This window comes from Staurois parvus, unplaced genomic scaffold (assembly GCF_062004578.1).
Source record: "Staurois parvus isolate SC_StPar_1 unplaced genomic scaffold, SC_StPar_1.0 ptg000303l, whole genome shotgun sequence".
Lineage (NCBI taxonomy): Eukaryota > Metazoa > Chordata > Amphibia > Anura > Ranidae > Staurois > Staurois parvus.
In genome coordinates, this window is record NW_028318099.1 from 15729996 (window position 1) to 15742769 (window position 12774).

At 41.3% G+C, this 12774-nt stretch overlaps 1 long non-coding RNA gene across 1 annotated transcript; it reads right to left on the reverse strand.

The window, feature by feature from the left end:
• Positions 1–4564: 4564 nt before the first annotated feature.
• Positions 4565–9143, reverse strand: LOC149457818 (uncharacterized). Its single transcript, XR_016313559.1, has 2 exons — positions 9009–9143; positions 4565–4769 (listed from the first exon to the last, which is right to left on the reverse strand). It is a non-coding gene; the product is annotated as an uncharacterized LOC149457818 (long non-coding RNA).
• Positions 9144–12774: the final 3631 nt, after the last annotated feature.

The following is a 12774-nucleotide window of genomic DNA, read 5'->3' on the forward strand; positions in this document are numbered from 1 at the left end:
TAGTAGAAGTAGAGATAGCAGTATGTGTTGAGATAATTAGGTGTGAGTTGCTCATTAACATTTCTTTTGTTTCCAAGGGTGGGAAAGGTGTGTGGTGGAGTGAGTCATTAAGGTCACCTGGCAGGGGGGCTGCATGAGGAATTTGAGGTGTGAATGGGCAGTAACATATCTTTGTTTCCAAGGATGGGAGAGGTCTGAGGTGTGAATTGGTCATTACAATGTGTGACAAGCTTACTAGGTACATCCTGTGTTCAGTGTTTTGTCCATCTGAGCACCTTGAAAACTCTTTGCATGCATTTTTCATGATGAAAAAAAGCTCTGGACAGCATTGGGAACTGGAAGAGTTAAAAAAAAATTTCAAACACAAGCACTTATAAACGCGATTTGCCACGTTTAGATGCATGTAGCCGCGTTAACAAGCGCTTTGCATTTGAAACGCTGATAAAATCAACGTCTGAACGCAAGTTTGTTGCGTTAAAAAAAACAACTGTAAACTCAACTGCCTGTAAATGACTGTAAATGAAGATGTGTACATGGATAGAGAGGAAAACATTAGGGAGAGTTGAGGGGCTGCTGAAACAAACGTTGAACAGCTCCTAAACGTGAGTTTATCAGCTGCAGTGTACATGAGCCCTTAAAGTACAGAGTTCTGGGAAAAAAATGTTTAACCCTTGTTCTGGATTTCTGCATTGAAAGTCTTCTGTGTTGAAGTATACTATAGTCTGATTGAGAGATTTTAGGGGACCAGAATAGTTTCAACAGCACATGACACTGGAAATGGACCCAAAGGATTTTCAAAGCACTGGGCCATCTGTCTAAAGCAGCCTTCCTCAAACTTTTCACCACAGAGGAACCCCTGAAATAATTTTCAGGTCTTGAGGAATCCTCACAAAATGTTATTGGTGGTCAGTAGGAAAAATGCCCCATACATTGCTTGACAGTAGAAAGAATGCCATCCTTAGGATGGTAGTCAGATTGCCACCCTTACAGACAACTTATAAATAAGTGGCATCATACTGCTGGCTTTGTCAAGTTGCATTGGCCATGGAACTATGCAGGCACCATCAGATGGGAGGTCAATCAGCCACAACCTCGGGAGAAACCCTGGTTAAGTAGGCTGGTCTAAATTGAGGCTGACTGTTTATTAATGGAAGACATTTGTTTACAAATTGAAGAAATTTGGTGCCATTGTTCAGGCTCTCTTTTGCACTTATCAATATCTGAGCTTATATAAGGTAAACAGAAAACAAGAGTGGTATTATATATGGATAGCTACAATGAAGAAAATTATTGGTCTAGGTTTTTGCTCAAAATTAATAAACAAAACATCCCACTGTCCTCTATTTACTATTGGACAATGAATATATAAATAATTATAAGCTGCAGCATTTAAAGTTTCCAACCCTCTTAAAATGTATATACCAACAGTGTCGCATTCGAAGTATAAACCACAAATAAATGTGAGTATATCAATATAAATGCTTGTGAATCACAAAATAGCAAACAAATTACATCAAATATACTGTATATAATCCATGTGATAATAGTCTGATCAAAATACATGAATAAGTCTCATCCATCATGTTAACCACTTGCCAACTGGCACGTTTACCCCCTGCCTGCCCAGGCCAATTTTCAGCTTTCAGCGCCTACACACTTTGAATGACAATTGCGTGGTCATGCAACATTGTACCCATATGAAATTGTTTATTTTTTTCACACAAATAGAGCTTTCTTTTGATGGTTTTTAATCACCAGTGGGTTTTTTATTTTTTGCACTGTAAAAAAAAAAAGAGCGTTAATTTTGAAATAAAAAAAAAAGATTTTCTTTGTTTCTGTTATAAAATTTTGCAAACAGGTAATTTTTCTCCTTTATTGATGAGTGTTGATGAGACTGCACTGATAGGCAGCACTGATGAGGCGGCATGATAGGCTGCACTGATGAGGCAGCACTGGTGGCCATTGATGAGGAGGCACTGATAATGCTGCACTGATATGCGGCACTGATGGGCACTAATAGGTAGCACTGAAGGCCACTGACTGGCAGCACTTACTGGCAGCACTACTGACTGGCAGCACTGTCAGGAACTGATGAGCAGCACTGCTGGGCAACACTGTTGGGCACTGATGGGCAGCACTGATGAGCACTTTTGGAGCTGCACTGATAATCAGGGGACTAATCATCAGTGCAGATGTCTGCTTTAACAGTTGCCGGTTACTGGCAGTACTTTCCTCACACTGTGCCAGTGTGAGGAAAGTACTGCTGATAACTGGCAAGTGTATTTACATAGTGGTCAGCTGTGATTGGACACAGCTGATCATGTCATGTGATCAGCTGTGTCCATAGGACACAGAAAATTCCAGTTCTGGGAGGGCGTTATATGACGTCCTCACAGAACGCGCCCCCTTAGCGCACACCCCTTAGGGTGTGCGCTAAGGGGGCGCGTTCTGTGAGGACGTCATATAACGCCCTCCCAGAACTGGATGACTGCGCTGAAGCCAGCATTAAGCGATAGAGCGCTAGTAAAGTGGTTCATATAAATAGTACCACCACCTCAGGGAAAGAGACTGCAGTTCACATCAAGTAAAAAGCAGCAGCTGTTGTTGGACAAGGGAAACCTCCGCTTTGACACACTGCTGAAAGGGAACTTCACCCTACGCATTACATCTAATTCGACTTATTCAAAGTCACAGCCCAATCCATACATTTTAAACTCTGAGTATTTTTATTTTATTTTTAATAAAGTGACCAAAAAAGTTGCATCCCTATCTGTGGTGAAGTTGGCCCTAAGAAAGAAGTGGAATCTGAACAGTGAGCCTGTTGCCTTGAGCTGTAACACACATGTTTTGACCATTATTTGTAAGGGTTCACGTTTCAAAGTAAGCGGCTAAACTGCATGGTGGTGCTGGATTACGCTCACTACATGTGGCGGTTTTACTATTCCTTGCCACAAAACCATTAGAAGTTATTCCAGAGTCCTAAAGAATGATATGCTCTTTACCTTTATAGTATAAGGGTCTTTTTACTTGAGGTGAGTGGCCATCTTTTTCCCTAAGGTGTTGGAACTATTTATATTAACATGGTGGATTCTCAAAGTGGATTGGATGTGAAGATTACTGTAATTCTTTGTTTTCACTTTTTCTTTTGGGATTTATTCATGTTTACTGATTGAACTATTATCACATGAATTATACTGTATATATTTTATTTAATGTGTTTGATATCTTGTGATTCAAATGTTTTTGTTCTTCTCAACTTTTCTGAGGTCCACATAATTGTTCCCCAGCACTATGGATAGATGGAACAAAAGTTGACATGTTGTTAAATGTATAGAGTGATATATATGGAAGCAAAGCACTAGTTAAATAATATTTCCCAGCAATAACCTTAATTGTTTAAACTGTTTGTCCAACAAAGCAATGACAATGTAAAAGTTTGGTGTGCTGTTTGTTAATATGGCTGAAATGAAAATTAGATCACTTTTTTTAGTGAATCATCCAGAAAATTCCTAAGGTTTGACAAGCTTTTCTCATAAGTTCACATCATACTGAATCATGTAGGACTGCATACTTTACTCGTATTACTATTTGTAGAGAAAACAAAAGCATTTTGTTGCTATGATTAATTCTTGATTCTAGGCAGCAGGAAGTGATTTGGTTATCATCCACCACACTCTGTGGTCCAAGTTTGGTAAGGGGGCTACAGGCCCCATATACACAGATTGTAATATGTTATATGAAGGTAGGCTCCCCAAGGTTTTGTAAGAAGTGGCTTCCTTGCATTCTGGGAACCCTGTGTGTTGACTTCTAACCTATTGAGACTCCTGTTTCCCTATGGGTCCTAGTTCTTTTGAACAAAAAAGTTGCCTGCTCATTTTCAATAGGCTTCCTCTACTGTACATAAACAGATATGCAGAGTAGAGGATTTACCAAAATGAGGGCACAGTAAATGTAGCCATACACTGCTCCTGCTGAATCATTCCAAATTCAAACTGTTGGTGGAACATTGTTGGCTGAACAATGGCACCATCCAAACAAATGCAGTCAGTGCTTGGGTATTTAGCAGCCACAAATCCCTGCATGGATGATGGAATCAATTCCTTTTTAAAGATGTATAGTTAGGTTAACGTGCAACCTCTTTAGCTGTTTGTGCACTCTGCATCAGTGGTTGTCAAAGGAAGAAGATGGCTGTAGGTAGGGATGAGCTTTATGGTTCATGTCAACCATGAGCTTAGCCCAAACCTGAGCTGTTCGCAGTTCGCCAGATGGACAAATTAAATTACCAGATTTGGCCAGGTTTCCCAATGTATAAAACTAAAAAAGACTAAGGGTTTAACACTACTTTTGGATCTCTACAGGTGAGAATTTCCTGTTGGAGCTCCTGGTTCCACCCTTTATGCTGTGTGTCTCACTTTTCCAGCAGTAAAATAGAGGTGTCCTCATAATAGCTGTGGGATTTGGGTTCAATAGGAAACTCAAATCTAAAGCTATCACCACCAGAGATATACATTCATTTCTGAGTGTGACCTAACTTGGTGATATCTACCAAAAAAAACTAAAGATGTTGTGGTGCATAACCTTTTAATATAGGAAAGAAAGGAAAATTTGTAACAAGGTCACACAATACATGGTCTTCACACCTCTTTACCAAATTAAGTATGAAAATGCAGTTCTACAGAAATAAGAGGGGAAGCATTCTTTCACTGGGCATCGTTTGATCATTTGTACAGCGATCAGCTCTCAGAACAGATTGCAGACTCAGTGTCTCTCTGAAAAATAAGCAGAGTGAGAACGTTTATATAACCACACCACCAGCTCTATTAAAAGCCCTGAAGAGTTCATGGGCATCTGTAAAAATTTACATAATTTACTTAAATGGGTTTACTTACTCAGCTTCCATCACTGTGTGCAGGGCTATCAGAGCATATTCCCTTTGCATTAGCTAACGTAGCAAAATGAATATAGGAACTTTCCATGGGACACACATACATTCCAATAAGCATACATCCCAGAGTTTCCATTAAAGGTTCCATCAGCCCAGAGACAGAGCAGCTTGGATAAATCTTTGGTGAGGAGCCCCAGTCACAGGAGACAAGCTACTTCTGGAAAATACACTTACTCAACGGTTCCAGGGTCAAATTATATAGCAACGTGACATGATTGTGGTTTTACACACCAGCTAATATTTAAATACAGACTAAGGATGCATTTAAGCAATCTTTTTTCAACTTTGAAACAATAGGGAGTCAGAGCAGTGCAGCTCTATATTTAGGGGGTGCAATACTGAATAAAAAGTGTTCTGTTTGAAAATTTACCAACACAGACACCATTCAGGAACGTATTAAGATCCAATGCTGCCCCAGGCACACCAAAATGAATATTTCAGCAAAAGCAATATTAGAATGAGTGATTGGAAGCAGCATAAGGTTTTAGTAGTATGCAGAACATAGGCCGGCCATAGATGGTTCGTATCTCGGCCGGTTCAGCAGAGACTGGCCGGAATTCGATCCACCTATGGGCAGGCTGATTGTACCCAAGTCACTCCATTGATTGACTTGGGTACAATCTGCATTATTGTCAGCAGCTATAGCTAACACTAACAGTGTTTATGGGGGGACCGAGCAATTTTCTTTTGCAGGAAAGAAAATTGCATCATCTATGACCTGCCTAACTTTTATCTGTACAGACCAACAAACAAGTGAGAGAGGATTGGGTTTCTTAATTCCTCTCAACTCCCCCTGCATCGTTTCTCTTCCCATAGTTTTCTTGCTGGTGATCAGGAAAGAATGCCCCCACAGGTTATTGGTGTCATGCAACTGGCTTTGTGTTATTGGCCCCGTAACTATGCTGAAACCATAAAATGGAAGTTTTATCATCCATAGCTCAAAGAATGTCTAGCAACTTTTGGAGGAACCCTGGTTGAAAATGGCTGTCTTGGTGTCTGGGTCCAGCGTTATCCCAACTTTTGTTTTCCAACAGTTCACATCAGTAAATTGCATCTGTTTGTGCCAAGCAACTGCCCTGCTATTTATTCACATATGAGTTTCATTGACACTTACTTCCAGATAAAATTAAAATAAAAACCAAGTACATTACCTAATGCAACACCATTCTGGGAAAAAAAACAGCCAGTTATGGGCTGTAGGTAATATATCAATGGCACTACTCAACAACCAGGTCAACGTTTGAAGAAAAAAAAAGTTAACGTATGCATATTTATTCCCCCCACTCGTAACTGTGTTGTTTTTGTGAACATAAGTTTTGGCATTTGGTGCACAAACTGCAGCCAGATCTATCACACTTCTAAGAACTGCCAATATCTGTGTGTGTGAGATGACTAAAGAATATTTCACTGACCAAAACCAGATGAAAGCCTTCACAAAACAAGATGAAAGGACACACGCCAGATCCAATCAAGGCCCTTAATGTGCTTGAACACATGGCTTATATGAGCAACTGTAAATATTAGCAGACAATTTGTTGTGTTCATCTCTCAGTTTAATCTTGCAGCTGGTAAGCAAGAACAATGAACTCTGGTTGGAGCAGATCATTAGTCTGTTGTCCTGGGGTGGACCCATGCTGGGACAGTAATGCAGCTTGATTCAGCAATCAGCTGGCCTGTGTTGCTTGTTTATGTTGCTTTTAAACCTGTAGTACAATTGGTTTGCTTTCCAGTAATGATGATATGAAGGAGCTAAGCAGGAGAAACAGCAAGATGGACTGAGACTCAATCCAGATCACCCTATTGTGGTGCTTGTAAACCAGAGTTTGCTTGTGTGTAATGCTTTTAATTTACTTATAACTAAACAGTGACTTATTAAATGTATAATATAATAAACTGTTGACCACAGATGTGAGATAGATGGCCCGCAATCTGATTAAAATTAAATATTTAGGGTATATTTTTTTTTCAGAAATAGGTGCAGGAACTCAGCCACGACCCCCCAAACCACACACACACACACCAAACCGCATCAAATAGTGGGTATGGTTCGATGGTCTTAATGGGGCGTTAAATACCAGGAGTGCATTATGTAGAGAGTGCAGAGTTCGGTGGTGCACTACATACATAGTGCAGAGTTCAGAGGTGTGCTGCATACAGAGTGGAGAGTTCAGCCTTCTTCCACAGCTGCTTACCTCTGCATCCACATCTCATTTTCAACCCTCTTCTTCTCTACTACCTCCCCACACACTATAGGTGTCTCTGCCTCTCTCATTTGCAGGGAGATCATCCAGTGATGGTGTCCGCATCCACACTGCACACAGGCACCTGTATTTCCCTTGTCCCCATTCTGCACTCAGTGGGAGCCACTCAAGAGATTAGATCAGTGGGATCAGATAGGAGACAAGCTGTGACTTGCAAACAGAGAGATGCAGGACTCCAAGTGATAGTGGTGAGCAGGGAGTAGAGGGACTGAGCCAGAGGAGGTGGAACAGAGTTCCACCAAATTCCAGCTAAAAAAAATTGCCATGAGGGTATGAATACCTTTAACCAATGATTACGATTTCCCGCCTGAACACGTGTTATTTTTGCCCAGTTTTGATGTGTGTTGTCATGTGCTGATGCGTGTTGCATTATTTTTTCATCTGAATAGCTTTGAAACGGGTTACTGGGCCAGACTACAGAAAATATTTTTTTTTACATTCCTGCATTTTGCTTTCACTAGAAAATGCAGAAAAAAGCATGATAACACATGCAATAGGCCCTTAGACTTATGTGAGCTCAGTTTTATTTCATGTTCATTTCTGGGCAACACTTGCCGGTTAGGGATAGTTACGTATTTTTCTGTTATTCATTTGTTTCTCTTCCCTGCTAGTGTAAAAATGTCAGCTCAGCATCAGACTGTACGGCCCCCATGGAGGCTGACCTGTCAGTTATCATTTCTTTTTTTTTCACGTACGTCTATCAGAACCTTCGTTCTATAGCCAAATTTTTATTGTCAGCATTGAGTCCCGGCATGAGACGGAACAGCCTTACAAGGAGAGAATACAAGTAAATAAGGAAAAATACACACTCCCTGTGATGTAAGGTGGAATGATCAATTTAAAATAGAAATTCAGATTATTACAGATGTGCCTTGGTTACTGTTTTTCTGTCAATGGGATTTTAACAGGGAGCAAAGACTGCATATGTAATAAGCAAGCATGATTGCCCCCATGTTAATCTATAATTAAAAACTATATACAGAAACATGGTTTTTGAAATATTTCCATACAATGATGAGATTATTTCCTTCAAGTTGGTCTCTCCTACATGTAATCTCAAATAAAAGATCAAAAGACATTACCTCAAAATTTTGTCTGGCATATTTATTAGGAGATTGCAGTTCGATTCATGAATTTCCCCTTCTGCGACTTAGAATTAGAACTGCATCTCTAAAATATATGACACGGACAGCTGCTCACAGGTTTGTATCAGGAAGATCATACCAGCAGATTGATTATTTCAGTAACATGGGGCAAAAGTGCACATGCATGTACTTGGCTGCTTAGCTGGCCATGCGATAATGTGCAGACTTGTATGCTTTTGCATAAATGCCTCATGGCGCCTGTATGAGCAAATATGTCCACCCCTGAAATTGGCACCAAGCAGGCTACTATTTAGTGATTAGAATGTCTGCATTGCAGGACTGGGATCTCTATTCACAATCTGTCCTGCTATCTACATGGAGTTTGCATGCCCCCCTTGTCCCTTGTGCATGTGTGCATAGTTTCCAACATTTAAAAAAAAATTCTAGGGACACTTGCACTGGACCCCCTTCCATCATAGTCAGCCTCTGTTGGCCCCCCTGCTGATCTATTGGAAGAACTGCCTGTTCCCCCTCTATTGATAGCCCTGACAACTGTAGTGTTTGCAGAGTGAGCCAAAGGGTGGCCTAGAGCATTGATAGAATGGAGGATGTCCTGTGTCCAACTATACTGGAGAATGAACTAAATTGTAAGTGGAGTATCAGCAGATACTGGTTGGTAACTTTTAGTAAAGACATTGTTAGTAGATTAGGCTTTACCTCCTACCAGTGAAGCTGCTTAGTGCTAATCCCCAGAGCTTCCAGTGGTGTTTTGGCCTTGGAGCTGTTCATGGTGACTGGTCTTCTCCGATCCTTGGATTCTGCTTTTTTGGCTCTCCTCTTCCTCTCTTACTCTGAGCACTTTCAAGATGTAAGACAAATTATTAAATTAAAAAAAAACATACAGTTAGGTCCATATATATTTGGACACAAGCACAATTTTAGTTTTTTTCAGGTATTTACCAAAACATATTCAAGCTATAGTTATATACTGGATATGGGCTGAAAGTGCACACTCTCAGGTTTAATTTGAGGGCTGCTGATGACACCCTGATCTATCTCTCCACTCCCCAGCTCACCCCCTCAATCTCCTCGCGTATCACAAATCTACTAAGCGACATATCAGAATGGATGTCACACCACTACCTTCAATTCAATCTTTCCAAAACCGAGCTTGTAATATTTCCTCCCCCCCGATCCCTCAGTCATGACTTTACCATTAAGATCAATAGCACAACCATTGGTCCTTCCCCTCATGCCAGGGTGCTAGGCGTAATCCTAGACTCTGATCTCTCCTTTGGGCGCCACATCCAATCACTGGCTAAATCCTGCCGCCTCAACCTCCGGAACATTTCCAAAATCCACCACTTTCTGACCAATGACACCACAAAACAATTTATCCACGCCTTGGTTTTATCACGCCTTGATTACTGCAACTCCCTCCCCACTGGTCTACCATTACACAGGTCATCCCCCCTTCAGTCTATTATGAATGCTGCTGCTAGACTCATACACCTTACCAACCGATCAGTGACTGCTGCCCCTCATTGCCAATCCCTTCATTGGCTTCCACTAATCAAACATATAAAATTCAGAATACTAACCACAACTTACAACACTGCCCCTAGCCACATCGCCAACCTCATCCACAGATACCGCCCAAATCGCCCACTCCTCCCAAGACATCTTCCTCTCTAGGTCCCTCATCACCTCCTCCCACGCTCGCCTCCAGGACTTCTCCAGAGGCTCTCCCATCCTCTGGAACTCCCTACCATAGTATGTCCGGTCAGCCCCCACCCTGTCTGCCTTTAGGCGATCTTTGAAAACTCACTTATTCAGGGAAGCCTACCCCACCTCCTCCTAAGAACTGTACTTGAATCACCTCCACTAGATCATCCCCCCGCAGCTATCACCTTTTGTATCACCTCCCCTTCCTTTAGCGGCAATAAAAAAATAAGTGGGAAATGAATTAAAAGATTTGATCTGCAGGAGGGCTTTATATGATGTGATAAGGCTACATTCATCATAGGAATACAGATCTTTATGGGGAATTACGAGACTGTAAGTGTTAAATCTCATTCAAAATAACCATCACTTCAATAAAAACATTTTTAAAGGACCCTATCCTGATGTATTAGCTCTATACTGAGCCTACAGCCTGGATTTATAAAGCTAACAAATCAGAACGTGGCCACTTTAGGAAAAATTGCCAGTTATTTTTAGCTCAGCACCTGAAGTGTGATGTCATCAGCTGCCCCCTCCTTCCTGGGTAAGGAAGCTCTAAGCAGGGTCTGGTCAGTTGCAGCTTGTACCTTGTACAGTGCAGACGTGTTTTTGCTTGCGGATTGATTGGATCGGATTTTTTTGGTCTGATTTGATTGCAATATCATTCTTGAACGGTTAAAGCGTGTTTCATTATTCTTCATAATGAGACAATTTACACTTAAAATGGTTGTTTCTCCGAAAAACACAAAACAGAAACCAACCAAAGGAAAGCCCCCTATGGAAGGAGGCATCATTCTACAGCCTGCAGATACTCCAACTATGAAGACCTCAAGAATGAAGAGGGCTCAGGCTTTTCTGTGCGGCTGCTTCAAAGCTGTTGTTCGGTGTTTAGGTGCCAGCTGTCAGTGGCCAGCCCCCAAAGACAGAAGACTGGATTGGCATGCATTGTGGATGTTGATAGAAACAAGACAACTGAAATCCTTTAATTGGATCCTTTTTCCCTATTGATGACGGCTCACATTCCCATATGCACACATGTATAGGGATGACTGCAGACATAGATACCGGCTGGCATTCCCATATGTAAACATGTGTAAGGATGGCCATAGACATTGATAACAGCTCACATTTCCATATGTACACATGTATAGCGATGGCCATAGACATTGATGATGGCTGACATTTCCATATGTACACATCTATAGGGAAAGCATTAGACATTGATGACAGCTGACATTCCCAAATGTACACATGTATAGGGATGGCCGTAGACATTGATGATGGCTGGCATTCCCATATGTAAACATGTATAAGGATGGCCATAGACATTGATAACAGCTCACATTCCCATATGTACACATGTATAGCGATGGCCATAGACATTGATGATGGCTGACATTTCCATATGTACACATCTATAGGGAAAGCATTAGACATTGATGACAGCTGACATTCCCAAATGTGCACATGTATAGGGATGGCCGTAGACATTGATGATGGCTGGCATTCCCATATGTAAACATGTATAAGGATGGCCATAGACATTGATAACGGCTCACATTCCCATATGTACAGATTTGTAGGGATGGCCATAGACATTGATGATGGCTCACATTCCCACATGCACACATGTATAGGGATGGCCATAGGCATAGACAACAGCTGAAATCCATATGTACACATGTATAGGGATGGCCATAGACAATGATGACAGCTGACATTCACATATGCACACATGTACAGTCAGGTCCATAAATATTGGGACATCGACACAATTCTAACATTTTTGGCTCTATACACCACCACAATGGATTTGAAATAAAATGAACAAGATGTGCTTTAACTGCAGACTGTCAGCTTTAATTTGAGGGTATTTACATCCAAATCAGGTGAACGGTGTAGGAATTACAACAGTTTTCATATGTGCCTCCCACTTATTAAGGGACCAAAAGTAATGGGACAGAATAATAATCATAAATCAAACTTTCACTTTTTAATACTCGGTTGCAAATCCTTTGCAGTCAATTACAGCCTGAAGTCTGGAACGCATAGACATCACCAGACGCTGGGTTTCAACCCTGGTGATGCTCTGCCAGGCCTCTACTGCAACTGTGTTCAGTTCCTGCTTGTTCTTGGGGCATTTTCCCTTCAGTTTTGTCTTCAGCAAGTGAAATGCATGCTCAATCGGATTCAGGTCAGGTGATTGACTTGGCCATTGCATAACATTCCACTTCTTTCCCTTAAAAAACTCTTTGGTTGCTTTTGCAGTATGCTTTGGGTCATTGTCCATCTGCACTGTGAAGCGGCGTCCAATGAGTTCTGAAGCATTTGGCTGAATATGAGCAGATAATATTGCCCGAAACACTTCAGAATTCATCCTGCTGCTTTTGTCAGCAGTCACATCATCAATAAATACAAGAGAACCAGTTCCATTGGCAGCCATACATGCCCACGCCATGACACTACCACCACCATGCTTCACTGATGAGGTGGTATGCTTAGGATCATGAGCAGTTCCTTTCCTTCTCCATACTCTTCTCTTCCCATCACTCTGGTACACGTTGATCTTGGTCTCATCTGTCCATAGGATGTTGTTCCAGAACTTTGAAGGCTTTTTTAGATGTCGTTTGGCAAACTCTAATCTGGCCTTCCTGTTTTTGAGGCTCACCAATGGTTTCCATCTTGTGGTGAACCCTCTGTATTCACTCTGGTGAAGTCTTCTCTTGATTATTGACTTTGACACACATACACCTACCTCCTG